General features: G+C 40.4%; 3 long non-coding RNA genes across 4 annotated transcripts; 1 reads left to right on the forward strand and 2 right to left on the reverse strand.

The window, feature by feature from the left end:
- Window positions 1–12,396: 12,396 nt before the first annotated feature.
- Window positions 12,397–14,523, reverse strand: LOC121913960. The gene is made up of 2 exons (XR_006100420.1): window positions 14,191–14,523; window positions 12,397–13,395 (listed from the first exon to the last, which is right to left on the reverse strand). It is a non-coding gene; the product is annotated as an uncharacterized LOC121913960 (long non-coding RNA).
- Window positions 14,524–15,698: 1,175 nt separating this feature from the next.
- LOC121913959 lies at window positions 15,699–16,752 on the forward strand. Its single transcript, XR_006100419.1, has 3 exons — window positions 15,699–15,758; window positions 16,058–16,170; window positions 16,259–16,752. It is a non-coding gene; the product is annotated as an uncharacterized LOC121913959 (long non-coding RNA).
- A 967-nt stretch (window positions 16,753–17,719) lies between these two features.
- On the reverse strand, window positions 17,720–20,127 carry LOC121881526. Of its 2 annotated transcripts, XR_006091794.1 has the most exons (6): window positions 20,035–20,127; window positions 19,804–19,903; window positions 19,603–19,674; window positions 19,369–19,508; window positions 18,743–18,886; window positions 17,720–17,778 (listed from the first exon to the last, which is right to left on the reverse strand). It is a non-coding gene; the product is annotated as an uncharacterized LOC121881526 (long non-coding RNA). The 2 variants fall into 2 exon arrangements; XR_006091793.1 differs by having other exon boundaries at window positions 19,804–20,127.
- Between the last annotated feature and the right edge of the window lie 3,929 nt (window positions 20,128–24,056).

The raw sequence follows: 24,056 nt of genomic DNA on the forward strand, positions 1-24,056 counted from the left end.
AGTGTGAGGTTATTTATTGCCTCCATAAAAGCTGGTGAGTGCGAAAGGGAAGAAGGGTGGAAGATGGAAGATAGGGCGAGAGATGGAGCAGCTGCAGGCTCGGCTTTCAGAGAGGCTGTAGTTTGTTATCAGAAGAGGATCGAGCGTCACACAAATCAAAGCAGGAAAGCTACATCAGGAGGAATAAATTCACTGACGCACACATGCGGCACAAGACACACAGTCGCATGTAAGTGAAGAGTAAGAGGTGGGCACCTTAAAATCTCTACTTGCGGATAAGCACACATAATCGCACACACAGACAGACACCTACAGACCAACATGATGCAGACACACACTCAGTATATGATTCATACTCTACAAACAATTTCACACTTCCTCATTATGCCTCAGCCATAAGCACATGCACACAAATGCACACCCATACACAGTAAACAAACAAACACAGATAACCACCCCCCCTTTTCATACAAACAATTTACCACTTACCCACTCTGCCAATTTTGTGGCAAAAAAAAAAAAACCCCAACAAAAAAACACTAGTCCCTGTTCAGTAGCTGATAGTGACTGCATCAAGGCTTCCAACAGCCTGAAGATGAGCAAGTTCAGCTGAGGTTATTGGATTAGTCCCTCTTCTCTTTGTAGTGTTGTGTCCTTAACTTATAGGGTACAGTGGATCAGCCTCTCTGTAAAAGGATGACAGGGCAGCAGGTTAGTTTCGAAGCAGAGTTCAGCTTGTTATAGCCTGAATTCTCCAGGTTCATCAATAGCACTAGAGAGGAAGACAAAGGTTTCGTCACTCCGGCATGAGCTGGATGGTGGCAGGTATTACATGTTCAGTTCTGAAGGAGGCTCCAGTCATTCAGACTGACATTCGCACTTTGAAAAGAATGAGGAGGCTGTGTGCTTTTGACATTGAGACCACTGTGTTAGTGCAGAAGGCTCCTGGCAAAAAATGTGGTGTTGAACAGCAAAAAAGTTTATTCCCTATCCTGTTTACCCATTTCAAAATTTACTTTTAACAATAGCCTCAGTGTTACTGAACATAGAAACATGAGACTCTCCGGGATAATCTAACAATCATAAAGGTTTATGTTCCAACTGACAACAATAGGTTTATGCTCAACATACTATAATAACCATGAGCTTCGGCTGCCGTTGCTATGGAGAAGAAGCCAGAGAGAGACACTAATCAGAGTGGTAGCAAATTCAAAATACTTTATTATTGAATTGAAACAACTGCATAACGGCTCCAACTGTGAGTCACGCAACATTGTCTGTAGGAAAAATGAATGTGACTTATTTCTGGAACTAGGTGACCTAAAATAGCTCCTGCCACTCCACACTCTTATATGATAAAAAAACTCCATAAAATCCATAATATGAAGAATAATAATTGACCTTTTTAGTTGAATTACCCCATTAGAATTAGCTTTTACAGAGGTCTCTTTTATAATAGCGGTCTAATAGGGAAAAGGGATTTTGTTTTTGCAGTACCACGGCTTGCCACATGGGCTAATTGGCAACAAAGATGAACGCTTGCACCGTATCCAGTCCCCTTAATACATCTATGGTGCAACCGCAAGCTTATTGAAATGAAATACACGCTAAGTTTCCAGATTTGTAAAATCTCTGTCTCGTAATATTATAGACTGCTGTGTAGTGTCATCAAACTCACGGATCTATTACTCAAACTGAAATTGCGGGATTGTATTTCAACTTCTCACCTGTACACATAGCAACACATTTAAACCAACACAGCAACTTAATTTATTCTTTTTTGCACAGCTTTTATTTTATGTGTGAATGCAGCTGAAGTGCTTGTGAGCAAAGCCCTACATTGTTCCAAAAGGATTTAAGTTCAAATTAATTCATTATTTAATTAAATTAACATACAGTGATAGGTGGGTGAGCACGTTGGATGCACTTAAAGCAAACAGCAAGGCACCTTTGTCTAATTGATTCCAGTGATGTATTTCACACGCTGCTTATGTAATGTGGGTATAAGAAATGTTCATCTCCAAGCAGGAAAAAATTATGGCACATATCACGGCATATGTTCTCTGTTTCCAACTGGTGGTTTAGGATGAACTGGTATTGCTGCTGAGGGCTTCAGTTATCATCAACTGTTTTAGTCAAAACCAAAACTAAATAGGCTTCATACTTTGTATATGTTGCTAGCTAACTTTAGCTATCAATTTAGCTCACTGCATATTCACTCTTTATGGGGTTTTTTTTGTAGAAAAAGTGGTGTCTAGAGGGCCCTTTGCAGTGACATGAACACTGGTTCAGCACAGTTACTACTATTGTTGTCATTGTTGTGTAATCAACATTTTTGTTGAACAAAAAAGAGGCTGCTTGGGCTGAATTTTGTACTACCTTTTATGCGCACACGTGCTCCTAAATACATTTTACAGTTCGCACACATCTATTTTTAGTCGCAAATTCAAGTGAAATGCTTGTACTGTCGCACCCTGGGAAAGAGTGTTAATGAGACATGTTACACTCACACCGAATCAGATGCACGTTAAAGTTTTATTTAGAGCCAGATATCCTCAAGTCTCTCTCAAAGAATGTGTAATAAATTCAACCTGAACCAGAGCCAGATAGTATCTTTAGGTTGGAGACAAACAGTTAATTTCTGTGATTATTACTTATTGAAGATATAGCAGCTTTAGCCAGAAGGTGGACTGATTAGACCAGACCCCTGCCTAGCACAATCCACAAACTGAGTTTTATCACATAATGCAGAGCTAGAGTTCCAACGGCCAAAACTAAATAGATGTTGTCAGGTATGTCCCGTTCATAATGATAAAATGAAGTTGCTCAGCGCCCAGACTCCACACCGACACCCCTGCGGTCTGACTTTTAACTTGACAATTTGTCACATTTCATCAGTTTTCAGTGTGGAGCAACAGTTCAAAATCAGGCAAGAAGGGAACTGAGTGAAACACGGTTGTGATTGGTGTGCTAATGATGTGCCTTTTGTTTACCACATGACAGCCTCACACTGAAGTGTGCACACGCATACTACTTGGACACACACACAGCCTTTGATATTCACACAGAGATCCTTCTGTCAAACATCAACTTGTTTCATTTTTAATGCAGTAAGCGCCTGGCTGTAGTTTTAAAGCTGTGACATTTGTGTCACTGATTTCTGACAGCCACCCTGTCAGCCGATAAACAACATCATGTTACAAGCACAACATTCAAACCTTCAAGCAGTCTTTCCCCTATATTCATGCACCGCTGCAGAATTGTGAGTGCTGCCACTAAAATTTCACATCATCATTAATATCAGTTGGCTACTAATGATTTTAACTTGCACACTGTGCAAGCACGATAACACCCTACATTATCATGGAATTGTTTTGAGTCGACTAGTGCATCAAATCACAGAATCCTTCCTCTCCTCATTCTTCAAAGGACATCTGAGTGAAAGTTAGTTATAAAAGAAGCATATCTTCTTTAAGGAATAGGGCAGTGTGTAATGTATGTGGTTGAGCGAATGTGAGAGACTGAGCGGCAGAAAAGTGTCAGTGAATGCGAGTGGAGCAGAAGAAAAGGTTAGCAGTAAGCAGCCTCTCAAGACCAAGAAAAGTCCCCTCTGTTGCCTCCTTAACTGCTGGAAAAGTGAAGGGAGTTAGCCCAGAAGCTAGCGACAATGGATTAGCCTAACCTGACCAGGCTCACATAAGATGGACTGACCTTTAAAGTGGACCAGCTATTGTCATTTCCCCCCAATGGAGTACAAATGTAGTAGTTTTTTTAAAATGCTTCTGCGTTCTCGGTCTTGAAACTGGAATCCAGCAAAGGCCAGTAATTCATGGTAATGTTCAAGATCATTTTTTTCAATAAAACCCAAAATGATTAGAACGATTCAGAGTTTTCTCAAATCTTACACTTGGCATAGCCTGTTCCAGACCTTCCAGTTCATCTCCCACATCTCTGTTGTTCTGTGATTCAAATAGGTCCGGTGTTGTGCCGAGTGACCGCCGTTTGTGCTGGGCAGAACAACTGACCAATCACAGTTTAAGAGGCAGGATTAAGAACAGGGGACGTCAGCCTCCTAACAGGGATGTACCGACCTAACTTGATACCTCAACTCAGGGTATCTGTCAATACAGACAACCAATCTGATAACCAACGTCTTCTTTTGCCCCAATTTAAAATCTATATACCTCAATGTGTGAAACTCCACTGCATCCCCACTCCGTAGACAGATACAGTAGCTACCTAAATGACCGATTTAAAGCAGATATTTTTCTTTTATCGATGTAAAAGAAGCGGTTACATTAACCTCAGTTTCAGCTGAACATTACATTGGCAAGATAGATATGTAACTTGCTATGTAGGTTAGGGAAAAACAAAATAAAATAACCACTCCTCCCAGCAGGAAATCAGCTAATATGAAGACAATGTCAGCGTGAGTGAATGAAGTGAAATGAAATGGAAATTCAGTCTATCAGGCTACACTAGACAGGAATGAGAACACATTTATGAACATTTATAAATGTAAATGCATAAAATCTGTATGACAAGTACAAAGCAGCACTTAAAAGAGCTTTATTTCTGCCTTAAAGTGCAATGTTGTATTACATGAGAGATGGTTATCGCCTGATTTATCATTTTCTTTTTTTTAATATGAGTCATGGACTCCCAGGCAGCTGTCACACTCTGAACATCGTCTCACCCCGGGCCGTACCTCATTAGCATGGCAGACACCTCCTTTTAGATACAGGGAGCAAGCCAGCCTAAACCACTTCACAGAGAGCCAATCTCTCGCTCCTGTTTCGCCACAGTGGCCCGTCACCTGCTGCCAAGAAGCCTTTCATGGGGATTTTTCCTGCTCCACTGATGCAAGGAAGGAGAACCTCCCATGGGGTGCGGCTACCCAATTTTCATGGTGGAGGACATCTCCTTTACAGAAGAGCCTTGCTGCAGAAAAGTGCTCATCTTCACAAAAAGACACTTGGAATGGACAAGATTTCACAATGCTACATGTCCCTCTGGGGGGAAATGGACCTATTAGTTTGTTTAAAACACTTTTTTGAAATCATTTTAAGAGTTGTTGCACATCATAGATATTGCAGTCCTTTGTGGGTCATTTGGAAGAAATGACCCACAAAGGACAAATCCTTTACTTAAAGGAAAACTTACTATGTGCAGAAGGTCCAGTATTTGTATTTGTATCTGTATTTCTTGAGGCAGCAAAATTATTTGTATTTGTATTCGAATAAAAGTAGAGAGAGGCTTAAAAATCCTGTTTTTGTTTGTATTACGCTTTTAATTCTAGAAAATTAAAGTGTTACAGTAAGTGTTCATGAATAAACTACCTTATGAAGGAGGTTCCCACACCGGGTCTCCAACTGGAGTCTCCCAGATCATAGACGACTGCGCTGACTACTGAGCTAAAACTATACTGATTACCTCATTACAGACAGACCTCTATCTATTTATACACCCATAACACAGAGACAGCACACTTTGTAACGTGTAGGGAAGAACTTCAAAGGCGATAATTGCTTTGCACTTTTCGTCTACTGCCTATCTTTTTACACCCTAACTTTGCGGAAAGGAGAAGGGGAACAACAGGTTTTGAAGAGTCCCTTGTAAGCACTTTGCATGTCAGTAGCTCAGCTTTATTTCTGGGGAACACCCCCAACTCCAGGAGTGATGTCCAAATTAGGAAATGTGCGTCATGTAGCAGGTGGATGTGACTCCCCTCGTTAAGACTTGCTGATAGACAGAACAGCGGAGCAGAGGAGAGAAACTGAGATAGTGATGTAACCGACCTGCACGCTGGTATTTGACATGTTTTTTTAATTCTTCCTGAAAACAAATAATTTTTAAAATATTTGTATGAAACAAATATTCGTAAAAAAAAAATAAATAAATAAAAAAAACACTATTTGTGCTTTGCCGAATAACATATTTGTATTCGGGCACACCCCTAAAACTTGTGGTCCTACATGAACACTATCAATAATTTTCAGCCAAACGGTTATTTAAACAGAGAGTTCGGTCTCTGCTGTTTGTGTGGGCTCTTGTTGCTAGTTTGAATTGGACGGATATAAGTTGGAAAAGGGTGACGTCACATACTTCTGAACACCAATCAATAAAACTTAAACTACAAACTAAGTAACTGTACCTGCTAGCCAAACATAGCCAAGTGAAAATTATCATATTTCCTTGTAATGTTGTGGAAGGCAAACAAAAAGTCTCTCACTCCTCCCAACAAAAAATTGGCTAATACGAAGACAATGTCAGCGTGAGTGAATGAAGTGAAATGAAATGGAAATTCAGTCTATCGGGCTACATTTGACAGGAAGGAAGATACATTTATGAACATTTATAAATGTAAATGCACTAAATATGTATGACAAGTACAAAGCAGCACTTAAAAGCTTTATTTCTGCCTTAAAGTGCAATGTTATACATGAGAGATGGTTATCGGCTGATTTATCTTTTTTTTTTTTTTTTTTTTTTTTATGAGTCATGGACTCCCAGGCAGCTGTCACACTCTGAACATCGTCTCACCCCGGGCCGTATCTCATTAGCATAGCAGACACCTCCTTTTAGATACAAGGAGCAAGCCAGCCTAAACCGCTTCACAGAGAGCCAATCTCTTGCTCCTGTTTGGCCACAGTGGCCCTTCACCTGCTGCCAAGAACCCCTTCATAGGGATTCTTCCTGCTCCACTGATGCACAGAGGGAGAACCTCCCATGGGGTGCGGCTACCCAATTTTCATGGTGGAGGACATCTTTACAGAAGAGCCTTGCTACATAAACGTGCTCATCTTTACACTTGAAATGGACAAGTTTTCACAATGCTACATGTCCCTCTGGGTGGAAGTTTGTTTAAAACACTTTTTTGAAAATCATCATCGTAGCTCTTCCACATCATAGATATTGCAGTCCTTTGTGGGTCGTTTGGAAGAAGTACTCAAATCCTTCACTTAAAGGCCCTGAAAACTATGAGTCATGTGGGCCTACATGAACACTCAATAATTTTAAGCCAAATGGTTATTTCAACAGAGATTTTCTGTCTCTGGGTCTGAGTTAGAAAAGGGTGATGTCACATACTTCTGAACATCAATCCGTAAAACTTTATCTACAAACTAAGTAACCGTACCTGTTAGCCAAATAAAAAGTACAATATTTCCCTGTAATGTTGTGGAAGGCAAGCAAAAAGTCTCCCAAATTGGAAAATACTAAAGTAAAATGTAAGTACCTCAAAACTGATCTTACAGTAAGTAAATACTTAATTATTCCCAACAACAGTTGTCCTAACCTAAAATCTGACAACAGTAAAGAATAAATGTGTACATATAGAGTATGTTGTGAGCACAGGTCTTAAGAATAAAAATACAGTTTAAACAAATAGTTCAGCATTCTTGCTAAGAGATATGAAGATTGATACCACTTTTATGTCTGTGCACTTGTTATGAAGCAGGTCATTCACTTAGCTTAGCATAAAGACTAGAAGCAGACGAAACAGCTTTCCTGTCTGTCCAAAAGGTTAAAAAAAAAAATCCACCTGCCAGTAGCTCTAAATTGTACTAATTAACACATTAAATCTTGTTTAATCTGTACACTAACCAGAATGAAAAGATGACGAGTTTGTGATTTGTTGCAAGATTTTTTTTTTTTTAAAGATTGGTTAATTAATGAATCTTAATTACATGAATAATAGAATTTGTTAGGTAAAGGTGACATTGGCCTGAAAATGGATGAGATTCTTTTCTTTAATTGAAAGTTCTCTTAATTCAGATTAAGCTCCCTGAGCCACACATCTGGGCTTCAGGGACATTTATTCCCGAGAAGGTTGTGACCTCCTCCTCCGAGGCTGTGAACAGTGTTCATATGAGCATTTATGATAATGTCAAAAGGCGGACAATACCCCATATATTTCACTGAGACATAGATGATACAGAGGACTGAATTTAGGATAAATTATTGGAGAATCATTTTGTTCACCAACTATAGTGTCCAATATACATATTTAGCTGTGTCTTATTAACAGTGTTGCACATTTACAGAGTAAAGGCTGAGATGTGGGTAACACAGTGCATGACACACACATGATAGAGGGATTAAGGGACTTGGGGAAAAAAGCAGACATTTCTTACAGCAGGGAATATATATATGCCCACCTGGATTTAGAGAGACAGGTGTGGAGAGACACATGTTAGGAGGCAGAGCACTGAAGCGTAATAGCATCAGTGCAAGAACTTTAAGCTCCGTGCGTGTGTGTATGTGTGTGTGTGTGTGTGTACGGTGTGAATATATGAGCAGGAGGATCTGTGTGGGTTCTGTGTTGGTGCGTGTTCATGTCTGACTCATTCCAAAGCCGAACATGATCAAAGCCAGGACAGACTGAGGAGGACAGAGCGAACCGGAGATGGATGCAGTCCAGTCCTCACATCAGAAGCCTGTCTCTCCGTCAGGCAGACATATTATTGGGCTAACAGCTGATAAGATGCAAACAGCAGCAGGGTCGAGGTGCGTTTAAACACGATGACGTCTTTGAGCTGCACAGAAACACCTGCTCTGCCATATTTGAAAACAGAAGGCATGCGTGTCCTCCTTCACAAGCCTTTGAATACCCATACATCTGGGCATGTCAGTGCCTTGTTCGTGAAGGTATGTAGCGTTGCGTAATGTGGCCAGTAGGTTGCCAAGGGGTAGAGAGGCAGAATAACAACCAAAACATGTTTATTTAATTCTCAGCACCAGCAAGAGGCTTTATCCAAGCTGTAAACTGAAGTATATTACCTCCATTTTTCCATGGAAGCGGGTCAGTCCACTTTAGCTGCGCTATGCCAAGCCAAGTCGAGGTGACGTGCGTCTTCACTACAGTCTCACGGCAGAGGAAAGCCGTGTAAAGCTGCACTGCTGTGGTGCTGTTAGGCGGCATTCAGACTGACATTAGCTCTGCAGCGCATGGGGGCAGTGCATTGACACAGCGGGGAGTTTCAGTACAGCAGGGTTGTCTTTTGCTGCAACGTGACGCCATCCGGCAAGACGCTGCGTTGGCCAATCACATACATGCAAGCGCACATGCCTGGTGGATTACTTTGTAATGTGAACGCCGTGTTCAACTGTTTACCTCGCAATCACCATGACGAAAGATAAAACAGTTGCTGCTGTGATAACTTTACAGTTGTAAAATCCTGTCTGTGACTATTACTAACTGCTGTACAGGGTTTTGGCATCTTTAAACACTTTAATCTGTGGTTCCAACTCCTGGATTGTACTTCATTGTCTCACCAGTACTTTACACAACAGGTTAGGATTACTTCAGTGTTCATCGTTCAAGAGGTTTTTACCGGGAGCCGCTGAATTATCCGCAGAGGTCTCCTCCTCTCCAGAACAAAGAGACCCGGCGATTAAGACTAATAAAGTGAACAAAGCAGTTTCACATAAAAAAAATCTGTCTCTCTGACACTGTTTGGCGGACGAAGGAGATAAGGAGGGCCTGCGAGTCCAGCTGCGTCTAACGTTTGCTCAGCTTGTTTCTCTGACAACTTCAGATCCACACGTTCAGCAGGTTTCTAGCAGGAGCCAAATTATCCACAGAGGTCTCTTCCTCTCCAAAGCAAACGTACATGGGGACTAAACCTGGTAAAAAACACTGAATAAAGCAGTTTCATGTTTTTAAAAAAAAAAAAGAAAAAAGTGTGAAAGAAAAAGTGTGACGCTGTGCAGCTGATAGAGGACATCTGGGAGGGGCTCTGCATGAGCCGAGCTGCTGCTAACGTTTGCTCAGCTTGTTACTCTCATAATTTAAGATCCAGTCTGATGGCTAAAATCCTTCATCTGTTTAAAAGATATAGTTAAAAATAACCAAGACCTAAAAAATGTAGCTTAAAGATGAATAAAAGTCAATTTGACAGTTTCTGGCAGACAACCATAACGCCGACATATTGTATATTGGTATTAATTTGGTAGATGCCATCGTGGCATCGTTAGCATACTGACAGGGTCTGTCAGAAAGAGCCGCAAGCGTCATTGGCTAGCAACAGCCTTGACAATGGCACATTGATTGATTGACACACATACAGACAAATCAGAATTGAATTCAGATACGTGGAGCATTGTTTATGTTTTTATACTGCATTAGGTAATATTGAACAGGACAGAGCATGATATCTGTAAGCGCTGAAAACAATTGTGGTGAAAACTGGGACAATTTGATAGTGAATGTTGAAAACCGGGACATTTTAGTGTTTTCTTACAGATACTTGTTGGGACTCGGACGCCCAGCTTGAAACCAGGCGAATCCCAGAAAAACCAGGACATGTTGTCACCATATACTCCTCAGCACCATGGAAAAACCTTTAAGTATATTGTACTAGGCTGATTGGGCCAGTACCCACATGCTTCTGAGCCTAAAGGGCCTTCAGCTGGTTTACACAAAAATGCAGTTAAATACATGGTCAACATAGAGACCTCCTGCTGAAAAACTCCTGAGTCTGAAGATGATTCAGCTGGAGCGTGGAAGTAATTACGCTTAACATGAGCACATTTCTTTTTTTCTCCTAATCCAACCATTGTGTGGGGGCAGTCAAAAACTGCAAGTGCTTTTTTTTGTCAAAGGTATAAAGAATGGATAAAAACCAAGATGTCCACTGAGTCAGAGCAAGTCAAAGCCCTGGATTTTGATGATGTGGGGGATGTTTTTGCCCAGAGACAGATAAGGAAAAAAAATCACCTGGTTTAACGAAATTAGATTTATTCAGATTTATCACAAGTTTAAAGCTGCACTAGTCAATAGTTTTATATAAACAATGCTTTAAATGACTGTAATTTGAAAGAGATCACTTGTAATGACAAACTTCCTGTTTTTCATGGGTTTCTATTTTCACTCCCTCTCCTGGCTTCCTCCTGTTTCATAATTTCTCCTCTAAATCTCCCATATTTCCCTTTTTTATTCTTAGTTATACACAGGGCTATAGTGGAGACTAAACGCACGTAAACGCCGTTTACCCACCTCTCAAATTCTGAAATAGCTTTTACACAGCTTTCCATCACTTTACAGCTGTTAGCTCAGACTGGCTTCTTACTACACTTTCTGTTGTAGCTTCTAGCGCTCGTTTTGTTTTCCGTTTGAACATTATATCCTCGTATGAGACATTGAAGTAGCTGTTACAATGTGGGTGTTAAAGCAAATGAACCATCTGTGCTGAAGCTAGCAGGCAGACTGGAGCTGCATTCATGAGACAGACAAATAAATCAGAGATTAGAGGGTGAAATTTGACATTAACTGACGTGCAGAATCAAATAATAATGTCAGACAAAAGACCACAAAGTAAGTAGCTAACTTTTAGGGTCATGTTCTGTTTGGATATTCCGAATCAGGCCTCATTCCGAATTTGGCATTTTCTGATTAGGACATTGTGGGATATGCCAGTTTTATTCTTTGGACATGTATACAGCGCATCTGGAATATGCATCTCAATTGGGGTTTTTACCGCTGTTTACGACACACGGTCCGCTTGCCTGTTGACCCCTGTGCAGGCATATACTGGAGCAGGAAGGCAGACAGAGGAGAGGAATGATTCATGGAGGAATGGTCATTTTCCACAACAGGGACGGAGGGGTTTGGTTATTATCCTGACTGATGATGACGACTCGTTGTGATGCACCAGAAACACTCAGCAGTGAAGTAAATATCAGGGGACAACCTAGATACTGGATGTGCCTGTAACTGTATATTTATAATATCAGTCATATCAATATCACTTATAAATATCAGACAGCAGCTCACTAATGCTTTTCACCTCATTGGTTTACTTAACTGCCTGTGGAGATCTTGAGATTCCCGTTCCTACTGGAGAAGAGGGAAATCCTGAAAACCTTATGCATGTAAACAAGAATATTATTAGTGGAATATTCATTTTCATTAGCCATGTAAACAGCTTAGTGGGAATATTGCCATTTTTGGAATAAGGGCAAAAACCAAAGAGTATTTTTTTGCATGTAAACATAGTCATTGACATAAAAAGTTTAAGGAGGAAAGACAATCACATAGCAGCAGTCCAGGCATCAGGTGATGGAGAGACTAAATGTCTGCTTTTTGCAGGTGCTCGTTAGCTAACGTGGAACACCTGAGGGCCCCGCCCCAGGTTATTTAAGTCCTGGCTGCAGCACAGTTCTCTCTCTTTGGCTGACTCTCTGCTCTGCTGCAGCTTTGCTCCTCAGCCTTTCAGTTCGGTTGTGTTGGTTTAATTTATTGTAATTCATTCATTTAATTCACTTTGCTTTCATGAACCTTTCAACACAAACACACTCACCATCCATGCATCACCATACACTACTGATCCCACTGAATTCCACACCTCATATTATAAATATTCAGTTATAGCTTTAATTTGTGTTAATTTGCTTAAATATCTTTTGTTGATGCTTTATCATGGTGTGTTTCCCTTTTGTTGTGGCCACTCGAGCCAGGTCATGAGCCACCTGTCCGGCTGCAGCACCTCTCTCTCTGTTGCCACTGTTACAGCTCCCATGGTTGCTTCCTCCTCCATACTCTGTTTTATCTTACTAAACAGCACTATATTGGGCCTCATAAGTTGTAAAGATAGTTTGTGTTGGTGTTAAGAATCACGGAGAAACTCAACAGCCGAAGTCAGGCTGCGGCTGTAACGTCACTCCAGTGGTCGCTTCCTCTTCCAGACTCTTCAACAGTGTGATAGTCGGGCTCGTATCATGAAACTAATTTTCTTCCAAATAAACTGATATTTTAAAATATTTAGTAGTGTGATATCTTAATGACTGGTTTTCCCTATCGCTAGCATAACATGGTAGACAGGAGTGTTTTGGGAGATCCGCATTTTACCGTCCCTTGAAGGCACCACTACAGAAAATGTGGAAACATAATTTGTAGTCTAAGGCAGATCCCCAAAGTTTCTCCAAACTTTTGCTGACAAATGAGCGGGGAGCTCTGGGTGCAGGCAACATGTGAGTTAAACATTGTTCATTTGCATATACTCATCATCAGCAGCATCGCAGTCTCGGAAGACCATAGATTTCTTGTGCCTGGGAGTTTGGTTTTGGTGCAGCGTCTACTGTGGCTGTGAAGTCCAATCTGTGAGAGGCAGACTCGGCCGCAGGTGTTACATGTAGGCCGGTGGGGAGGGGTGCTATTTAACCCCACCAGGGCGCAACCACTTACTGGTGGGACTACACAACATGCCTCTGGGCCCCACTGCTGCTCTGAGATCCCAATGCAGTTCAGTCTGGGATTGCATGATACCCAGCTACCATGTGTTGCCGCAGGGAGGCACTCTAGGAGTCTTGGTGGTGGAGAGGCTGTGTACTGGAGGCTTACACATACGACTCCCTTCAAAGTTGAGGAGCTATCCAGGCACACAGAGCAGGTCACTGAAAGCAGAGGTGAAAATGAATTCAAGCTACTGTTCTAGGCAACTGCATTTTTCACATCAAACACACCCTGTTTTTCAACACCAAAACACACGATATGCATATGCTACCCACATTGTAAAGATACAATGCTTGTTGAAAGTCTGCAAAGTTTCACTTTTAAGGTTGGTTATTAGATGTATCCCTAAAATTAATCTAGAGAGAGTACAAACCCTGAGCTGAACCTGTGTCTTGGCTCTCCTCCACCAAATGTACAACCTCCTGTGAGGTGAAGGCACACTGGTGCCAACTCTAACCTCACTCTCCCCTTCACCTCTTCTCTCACTCTGTGATTGACTTTAAAAGAATTAAAGTGAGGAGTTATTACTTAACCGTATAGAAATTAAAAACCATTGTCTACTAACCACAGTATTAGTATACATGCTGTGTATGTTAATGTGTTTAAACAGCAATAATTATATAATAAGGAATCCAATCAGTCTTCCTGTTACGCACAATGTGCATCCACCTAAAATTGTGTTAATCTGTACTCAATAAGATTCTAATGTAATTAAAGAGAAATTAAAATTACCAGCTTGAAGTTAAAACAATGTCTGGGTTTTTTTCTACACTCAAAGCAGTACTTTTAACTGTGACCTCACAGTTAAAACATGACATCAGGGGTCCAACTACTCTACATGAAAACAACTAAACTGGTCACAGGTTATCCACGAACAAATATCATTAAGACATTCATTTGATGGATGCAAAATAGCAGATTAAACTGCATGAAAATTAAAATAAATCTTCTCTTACATTGTCCATACTCAAACTCCTCTGCAGGAGCCGGATGTAGAGTGTGGCGTGGTGTATCATGTTCCCTGAGTCCTTAAGTGTCTGACTGTGTAGCCCTCGTTGGGACAGAGAATAAGTGTAAGTTGACAGCTCCTCCGTAGTCCCAGAGATGTGCATTAACTCAAACCCTCCTGCATTTCTCAATTTTAACACAGCCAGGATGAAATTTATAAATTCCCCAGGGCTTTCTTGGTCACCTAGCACAAAAAGGAAAAATACTTGGCATAAATATTCATACACTTGCTTCAAAACAAGTACAGAGTGCAAAATGGATTTGAAACTGATCTTTTAGCTGGAGAGCACTTCATATCTTCATTCGTTATATTAGAATTCAAAGACTCTCCTTCATGAGCATAGTTTGCTTTTAACCGATTTCGATCTTATAGGCATATACACACACACACAGTATGTCGACTCATTTACATATAAGGCACCAATGCTCAGTCTGAACACTGTGTGTTTTGATATGGGGATTTACGGAGGATAGGAGCAGTCTGGAATGACAACATATGACGGTCATTTGTATTTGTTGCTGGCAAATCTACAAAATTGCAGATTGCACATTTAGAGGCTTCAGTGTCTATCAGTATGGTGTGCGACCATAATTCTTTCAGCACAACCTTGTGAGACACATTAACTTGAAAGGTGAGACGTTTTTCACCCAACCCTATCCGTTGTAGGTGCTCCTTTTCAGCCCTCTGTGAGATTGTGGTGGTTTGTATGTGCATCAGACAGCAGAAGGTGTGTGTGTGTTGATAGCGATGGTGTGCTGGTATTGACGTTCGTTCTTTGTGTCCCAGTTGGAATACTTCAGGTGTATGGTCCAAATAGTCTGGAAAGTTCAGCTAGACTCTCTACACTTGGTACTTAGACACATCTAACCTGCTCCAGAGCAGGGTATGTTCGAGATAACAGATCAACACGTATAAAAGCGCTGCATACTGACCAATCAGTTCTCTTGGAAAATTTTCACCATTCCTAGAAGATCTTGTGGACCTCAGTGTGCGAATAGTGGAAAAAAACACTTCTTAGGAAGGCAAGGGTTTTCAGAGACTGACAAAATCCTTTGGCTTTCCCTGACGAGTATCTATATGATCTAGATTCTCTATGGAGGGAATGGCTTTGTCAGCTTCTTGAGCTGTATGTTGCCAGTGCGACACATTGAAGTTGTGCACCAGCAGTCCTGCAGACTGTATACATTGGCTTGCGTATTTTTTGCTACAGGTGTTTTTATGTATGCTGTGGATGATGCAGAGAACCCTTGCAATTCACAAGGTGGTTCTTGCTCTAATAGAGCTACTTGATGTGTTTGTTGTGTTTCCAGGCCAGTTGCCCACACAGTGAATAAAAAAAGGCTTTTATGAAATAGCAAGTAGACAATAACTTAATTTGACTACTTGATCTATAAATAATGTAGACCCTATGACGTTAACTGTTGTATATTCAATGCAGCCTACTCCTTTTCATAGGGTTCCCTGGAGTGATCAGTGCCATAGATTGCACCCATATTCCCATCACAGCACGTCTAGGTGAGAATGAAGGCAATTTTGTCAATTGCAAGTCATTCCACAGCATCAATCTTCATGTAAAGAATAAATAAGGATGCTCATTGTTAGGTCATACTGGCACATTGCCTGCATGAACACTAAGGGTTTGCAAAAAATGCAGTAGCCTGAATAATTAAAGGTCATTTCTTTTTAGCACATATGGAATTATTCACACAGCACAGGTGTCACAGTGGGACTATCTTTCTCTCTACCATGGAGTCCTTTCAAATGCACATCGATGCTACATTTGGAAGTATTATTAACCCCAAATGCTTTTGCAGATGACTTGTGACCATCGTTGCATGGTCGCCAGCACTGAGGCAAAGTAGCCTGAGTCAGTCCTTGACTCCCAGATCTTTAGGGATTCTGCACTGTGCCACAGATTTGAGCAAAGGTAGGGCAACTGTACATATAATTTTTTGTTTGTTTTTTTTAATGCATTTTGTGATACTGATCATGACAATCTTCCTTTTTATCTTCAGGGCTTTTCAGGGGATTGCTGCTAGGAGACAGAGCCAACCCTTTTTGAATACCGCCTATCCTGACCCAAATGCAGGGCCACAAAATAAATTCAACAACCAAAACAAGGGTCAGGATAGAAATTACTTGTGGAATACTGAAAGCCCACTTCAGCTGCCTACGTGGGCTCAGAGGGGCCCCAGACCGGGCTTGCCAAATAGTCACAGTATGTGTTGTGCTTCACAATATAGCATCCATACATACATCCATCCTGTCAGCCAACAACCCCCTGATCTTGTGGACCCCATCGCCCTACACCACCCTACTGGCAGGGCAGTGGTGGAGGCTATCACACAGCAATTTTTTACCTAATTAAGAAAAACTAAGAAAATGCCTCTTTTTTTTCCTCATTTATAAGTCTTTATTTTTCCAATTATTTTTGTTCTCCCATTCCTAGGAACGAAGACAAATACAATTTAGTTTAATTGTAACCCATGGCTGGAAATAAATTACATTACTAGAATACCCTCTTTTTGTACTCCTAGTTTCTCCACCTCAAGCTTCACTTTTTTGATTAAAAATTTTTTTGTTCTCAATCTTGAGTTCTAATGTCCTCTTATATAGAGACCTCACACTGTCTGCTCCTACCTGAAACAAACAAAACCAATCATACATTGGCTTTAACATTTAAGCATCGTCCCTTTGCAAGGCTCACTGTAAGAAAGATGCACTTTGACTATTCTCAAGCCTATTATGAACTTTTGATCCATGGAGGTTTTATATTTGTAAAACTTTCCTTGTGCCGAGAAAAGAGATTTATACATCTGTGACGTCATCACAATGTAAAGTCTATGGGCCGAGCGGGGGAAACACTACTGCGCATATTGGGCTGCACAACGCGGAAGCAAACCTGGAAGTTAGAAACTTTTTTGGCATATGTGCCAGCCGAGCAATTCCTATTGGACTAACTGGGCACCATTTTTAGTCCAGTATCCAGCTCTTATTATACATCCATGAGAAAAACGCTCATGGGTATAGAGTGGGCTCAAATCAAGACTAGAAAGGTGGAGGCTGGGGTGGTGGAGGTGGGTGTGTGGGGGAGGAAGATTTCCTTCTTCCTGCAAAATTAACATCATAGCAATGGAAGCAATTGATTCTTTTTTTTCTTTTTTTTTTGATGGAGAGTACCTGAAGCAGTTATTTGTCCCATTTGCAGACCACCACCATTTGCAAGTAATTAAAGATTAATCAATTATAGACACTCTCACCATCTGTGTTAAGATAACACAGATAAATTGAAAACAGGATAAAATTGGTAACAAAAGACTAAAGTGTACCCCCAAAGCTCTCTGAGTGTACAGACACTGTCTCTTGGTCATCTAGGGCTTCCACCTGAGAAAATAAGAAATGTAAATGGTCAATTTAATCCATGATCAGTAACTACTGACACGCCAGGATATATGACAGATCACTTTCACTGTTACCTCTGTATGGGACAGTGGCATGTAAGTGGTTGGTGGCAGCAACAATGTCTCTCCATCAACTGCAGAGAAAGCAAATACACATACTCCCACAGTAATTATCATATTATATAATCATGCTTTATTAGCAACCCAGTATTTAAACATTGACTAATTGAAACATACCCCATACAAATTGTCCTTGTTTGAAGCTGCCAGTTTCACCGGGGTCTGATGATACACCCCCTTCCACCTCTTCCATCAAGGAGTGACCCTGATTATTGGAGAGGGCCAGCTGCTCAGCAGGAGTGTACTCCTGTAGAGGAGGGCCCCTCCAGTGTTCCTTGCTTCATTTTTTTCCCCCCCTTTTGGCTGCAAGCAGTTTCAAAGCCATTTCATTGTTCTAGAGGCCTTTTTATACCAATATCATATCATCCTAAAACAGAGAGTGATTAAAGCACTAAAGCCTTGTACTTGTTGACCTTATAAGATTCACAAGTAAGTCTACTTACTTTGAATTATGTTTTCATATTTATTTCTTATTCTTAACAGGGTTGCAGCTGAAAGAATAAGGCTTAACTGTTTTACACAACCTAAGAATACATCTAAGCAACACATTAATTTAATGGAATACACAATTGTAATTATAGTCCGATCTACTCTTGACTTAATGATGGGGAAGTGATATTGATAAGCCTATTAACTTATGCATTCACACAGTCTGTAATTTTTTGCCAGCTTTCCTCCCTGCCTTTGGCAGCAGCAACTGTGTTGCTTTTAGCCTGCATTATTAATTCTTAATATTATAGTTTGCTCATCTTGCGTAAAATATGCAGCTGTTGTAGACTTGTCCATGTTTGCAATTGGTCATATGGTGCAAACACTACCACTTTTTATTTAAATGCACTCATAGCCAGATAAGGAAAACCTGGGTTGAGTTTTGAATATGTTATTACAAGGAAAGATAAATGGGTCCCTCCTAAATCTTGATTTGTAAGTCTAAACAATTTTATTTACTAGGTGTAAGGCAAAATTGGTGTGGCATACCTTGTGTGATGTGGAAAGTCTGCTTGGTCTGGGCTCAGGCTCAATGTTTTTTCCCCCCTTGGGGCTCAACTGAGGAAGGACCAGCATCTAAGAGGTGCTGTGGCACATGGCCCTCATGAGGGCCGGGTTGGAGATGTCTCTGGGCTTAGGAAAAAGGGAAAGAGCGAGTTTTGAGGGCATCCTCAGAGCAGAAGCAGAACCCAGCACCTACACCAACCCCAAAATCATAAAAAGTAAAAAAGTTGTCACATGAACTTTCCTTTAAAGTGTTGAAAACGAGGATGTGATGAGTGTGGTGGTGACATGAGGCACCCCACACTCCTCCCAGACCTTTGTCACCAGCTCCCTGATTTTGTTAAACCCCCCCACCAGCACAGTTAATTAAAAAAACAAACAAACATAGAATGTCCTGGTGGCAGCCTGGCAGGAGGTGGCACGGACAGGAAAATTCCAGGAGCTTCCAGCTTGGCCCTACTGTACATGGCTGCAGTCTTGTGGAATTTTGCATTACTTTGGACATAAAAAGATGTGCGATATTACAGCTAAGGTGGAATAAAGAAACATTAATGTACAAAAGTAATATGTAAAAATACACTTGATGCTTGGTTAAGTTGACATTTACTTACATTGCTGATGTATTCATCATTCATGCGGTCGCAGTAGAGGACCCCTTTCCTGTGGCATGTGACTGCATTAATGTTGCCAGCAAGGAGACCCACATGTCTCCTTGTGAGTGACACCCTTGAGGGGTGTTTCCTGAGTTTTTCTCAAAGACAAATTAGAAAAAAAGGTAATTGCCTCTAAACATATGCATTATCCAAATCTAACCTAAATGTGGAAAAGACCTTTTAGTTACTTACCAAGACTCTTTGGAATCTGCTAGATCACCCACGCCTTGAAGGTGCAAATCTGAGTCGGTAACAGAAGGTTCTCTGTAAAATTATTCAATCAATCACAAAGAATCATAAGTTTTACACAATCAGATAATTACCATTTTAAAAAGCCAAGTTACACATAAACTGTGAAAAGAATGAAAGTATCATAGAAAACTTTCTCTTTACTGCTCTTCTTCGAATGCAACTCTAGGCGGTGGGTGACTATTTCTTTGGACAGGTTGGAGAGCTCAGTCTTCATCACAGTGTCCAGGGAGAGCATGTGTGCCTGGGAGAGATGAACCAGAGGAAGAAAAAGACACATCCAAAAAGGTATTTTAACACCTGTTCTAGAAAGAGCTTGATCCTGACAAAGATAATCCCACACACAGAAAGTAGCTTCCAATAAGACAATAGTACCTGTGGGATGTTCTCTTCCCTGAGGAAAGCGAGGAACCTCCTTACATCCAACAGGTAATGTTTGCAGGTAGAGGCCAATTTGTCCCTCCTCAGCTGCCTTACACAGCTAAAACAAAGAACAAACATGAATGAATGTCACAGTGATGGAAACCGTTACTAAACAATAACACCAAAACCAAAAAGCTTACCCTACTATTTTAACATGTTGGTCCACAAATCTCAAGTGCAGGGGGGGGGGTGTTGTGTCTTGCCCCCCACATGTACAAAAGGAACACCCTGACGTGGGTTAGGTTCAAAATCTGCTTGATGTTCGACTCAACCCTTTTTGTAGGATTAGAGCCCAACTGCAGTGCTTTTGAATGTCTTGGGGAGCTTGTCTAGAAACAATAAACAAACAGGAAAATTGTTAGGAAAATGTCAGGGCAACACAGTAATTAGAAGACTTGACAATTCGGTGATGAACTAAGGCTCTTGTGGTCCCCTTTGTCATTTTTTCTGTGTGTCCAGGTGGGTGAGCTTTCCTCATCTTCTGTCCTCTTGCTTTTTTTTGGCCTTATTCCCAGAACCTTCTGCGTGCCTCCTCTTGTAGTGCTTTCAGTTGGCTGTAAAGCTTGGAGACCTTTTCCACAAGCATATCCACTTTATGTGGATGCACGTCCCTTTTTGTTTGTCCGAATTTCTGCCAATTTAACACAAATTTCCTATTGTTTTGCCTCTTTGACCAGGTTCTTATTTTCATCTTTTTGTTAACGCAGAACATTAAGTGAAAGAATTTTACATGGGATTAGAATATATTATACATTAGAGACAACTTTGTTATCATTTTGCAGTTTGCTACTAAGCCAGCAAAATGCAGTTTGCATCTACCAATGGTATTGCTACTAGTGCAGTCATAGTACAATTCACAAAAGTGCAAAAGTATACTGTGATGTTGTGTATGGTGTTCAAATGCCTGTTTTAACATTTGCTTTCAGTATCTCTTGACTGGGCAGGCAAGTGGTCCTCCATATCTAAACAAACATTGTCATAAATTTGAGGAACATGTTCTGCACAGTACAGTAACTTCACCAACCTCTGTAGTGTCTGAAAATCTTTTACGTACCTTCAGGAAGTCCCAGAGGTGCTCTGAGACAATCATGTAATGAACCTTGCACAGGGGACACCTATTCATTTTGACTGTTGCCTGTGCACAAAATTAATAAGCAACAACAAACTTGAATGAATAATTAACTCAATACCAAAAATGCAAGACATATGTAATAACTATTATGCTAATAACTATTATAAGATTTTTAAATTCCTTATGAAAGCAGCATCAAAAGAATGAATGAATCTAATGAATTCAGGAACCCTTTAAAGCTGGTTTGTCAACCTTTTCTAAAGCTGTCATCTTTAGTTTCTATTTTAACTATTACTTTTACTTTTATTCAAATAAAAATTATAATAAAGTAATGAATCAATTAAAAAACTTACCAAAAGTCCATCTGTGTGATTCTGTCCTGTAAGTGTGCTTGTGTTGTCTGTTTGGTGGTTCAGTTAAGACTGCTCTCTCACACTTACCTGCAGGGGTATGTTTTATACTGGTGCCAATTTTGGGGGTGTTAATCCTGTTCCGTGCACCAGAATTATGCGGTATTGAGGGCAAACTTCGTGAATACCTTGTGAACACGTTATTAAAACCTTCTAAACCTTTTAAAGCTGGTTTCAAAAGTTAAAGTCTGATTTTAATGTTAACTACTGAAAATAAGTAATCAAGCATTATCTGTTTGGTCACAACATGAATGATAAACAGAAATGATACTCATTTTTCTAGGAGTCAAATAATGGGAACATGTACTTACCAATAGTTTAACTTTGTGAATAAAGTTTTTGTTGTTCTTGTATTTTTACCCCTGAGTGGCCTGTAAAGACTTTGCCCCATCAAAGACAGATGGCACTAATAGGTGCAATGGTATGGTTATTAGTTTTACAGGTAAGTTTACAGCTTTACAGGTAGACATTTATCTCTCTCACCACAATATTCTACAGTATCCAGCACAGTCTTTCATCCAAATTAGACACGACTGTCAACTCTCATTTTGCAAATGGGGACAGAAATTACACACAGGTATAAAAACTCAAATTAGTAGGAGTGGTGTACTCTATACTAGACAAGTCTGGTTAACATGTCACAACTTTGTGGGTTTTTGAGTAGGTTGGACAGTGATTAGACAGTGCTAATCCTGTGACAGTCACATTTGTAAACGCTTCACAATAATACAATGAATGATTTTAAAATGTGAGCAAACTGTGTTTTTTATTGTAGCTACAATGTAATGCTATACAATATAATATATAGCTTTACAATATGTTGTAGTAATACTGGCTGACTTTTCTATCTTACATCATTTAGACTCACCAAAATCAAATACTTTACAGCAAAGGCAACACGCCAGCTCTGGCTCTCACAGTGGACAAATTCAAGTTCAATATGCAGTGTAAGCTCTGTCTTCTTACATAGTAGCTAGATTGACCCATTACTGTGACTGAAGGAAAGACAACAAAGATTTGTAATCTAGGATTTTATTGGCATGCTTTGCAAAAATAGTCTTTCTCTGTGGAGGGATGGTCCATACAGACAGTGTGGTACCACAGAGTGCAGGTGGTGCACTCAATCTGAAAGGGGAAAAAGAAAAAAACCCTTTAGATAACTGTCAAACATTTTGTCAGGTTCAGGTCTCTCATGCAGAGAACGATGTACAATAAAGCACTTTAGACATTACTACTTTATTACTTAAGATTGTGTGACAATGTGTGTCAGATTCTGGGTTTAAATCTTAGCCGTGGTTCTTTCTGTGTGGAGTCAGTGTGTTCCTGTGTTTCTCCAGGTGCACCAGTGTCCTCAGAAGGTGCAAAGACATGCAAGTTAGGTGAATTGAACTATACATTTTCAATAGCTGTGTGATTGGGAGAGTTCATCCAGTGATGTTGAGGTGACATAAGGTAAGGTGGATCCTAGTTTTCCATCCAAACATCTGGAGTTGAATTAATCTTCTTACCCATTCATCAATGTCACACCCTGGGTTCTCCTTCTCACAAGCGCGACACAGCTGGGATAGGTCATCTGTACAAATACAGGCATTAATGTAGTATAATGCAAATAGAGACACAACATTTAAGTAGACCTGGTAGAGTACTGCATACCTGTATCATTCAGCAAGGACATCACTATGTCCAGCTGCAACCTGGCCACACCTTCCTGGTCCAGGAAGGTACTAGACAGGGTCCTGCTGCAAGATTTTATGTATAATTATGACAACTTGTCACAGAGATAATCACATTATTACCTTGCACACAAACACGCCACATGACGTTGTGTCCTGCTGTTTTGGATGTGCAATTGTGGAGCAAACCCACTTCCCAATGGCTGGACATTGTCTGCAGACCAGTGCTCTACACAGATAACACAGATTGATTGAGTTTACCAGTTTTAACTTCAGCCCATGTAAGATCCTTTTTCAATTCAAGATCAGTTGAATGTTGTTTAAAGGACTTCACAAATACAGGCTTATGTTAGTCCAGGTCAACAGTAATCACAAGGAAGATGATCTAATGTGCTTTGTTGCTCCCTCAATATTATCCAAACTGCATGAATACATGAGTCTGTCTGATGCACACATTAAAGCTGATACTTCACTCACCTTGTTACATCTTTGCAGTGATTGAGCTGCTGTTCAGTGGCTTCAAATGGGTCCACAAGCAAGGACCTCATCTCTTTAAGATACGTGATCTATGGAAATGCAATTAAAAATTAGAGCCAACCCTGTCATACACACAGATGGTCCCATTGTTGCATCTGAATCTGTTAACATTTAAGATTACTTACAATGAGTGTACAGTGTCCGTTGTGACATATTACACCAGCTGCCACATCATATTTAAAAAGGTCCAACTTAAAAAAAAAAAAAACATTCATAATATAGACACATCTCAATTTGAGATATCACTATATTGGAAGGGTAAAACTTCCTACTCACCCTTCT

Source organism: Thunnus maccoyii, chromosome 16, assembly GCF_910596095.1.
Source record: "Thunnus maccoyii chromosome 16, fThuMac1.1, whole genome shotgun sequence".
Lineage (NCBI taxonomy): Eukaryota > Metazoa > Chordata > Actinopteri > Scombriformes > Scombridae > Thunnus > Thunnus maccoyii.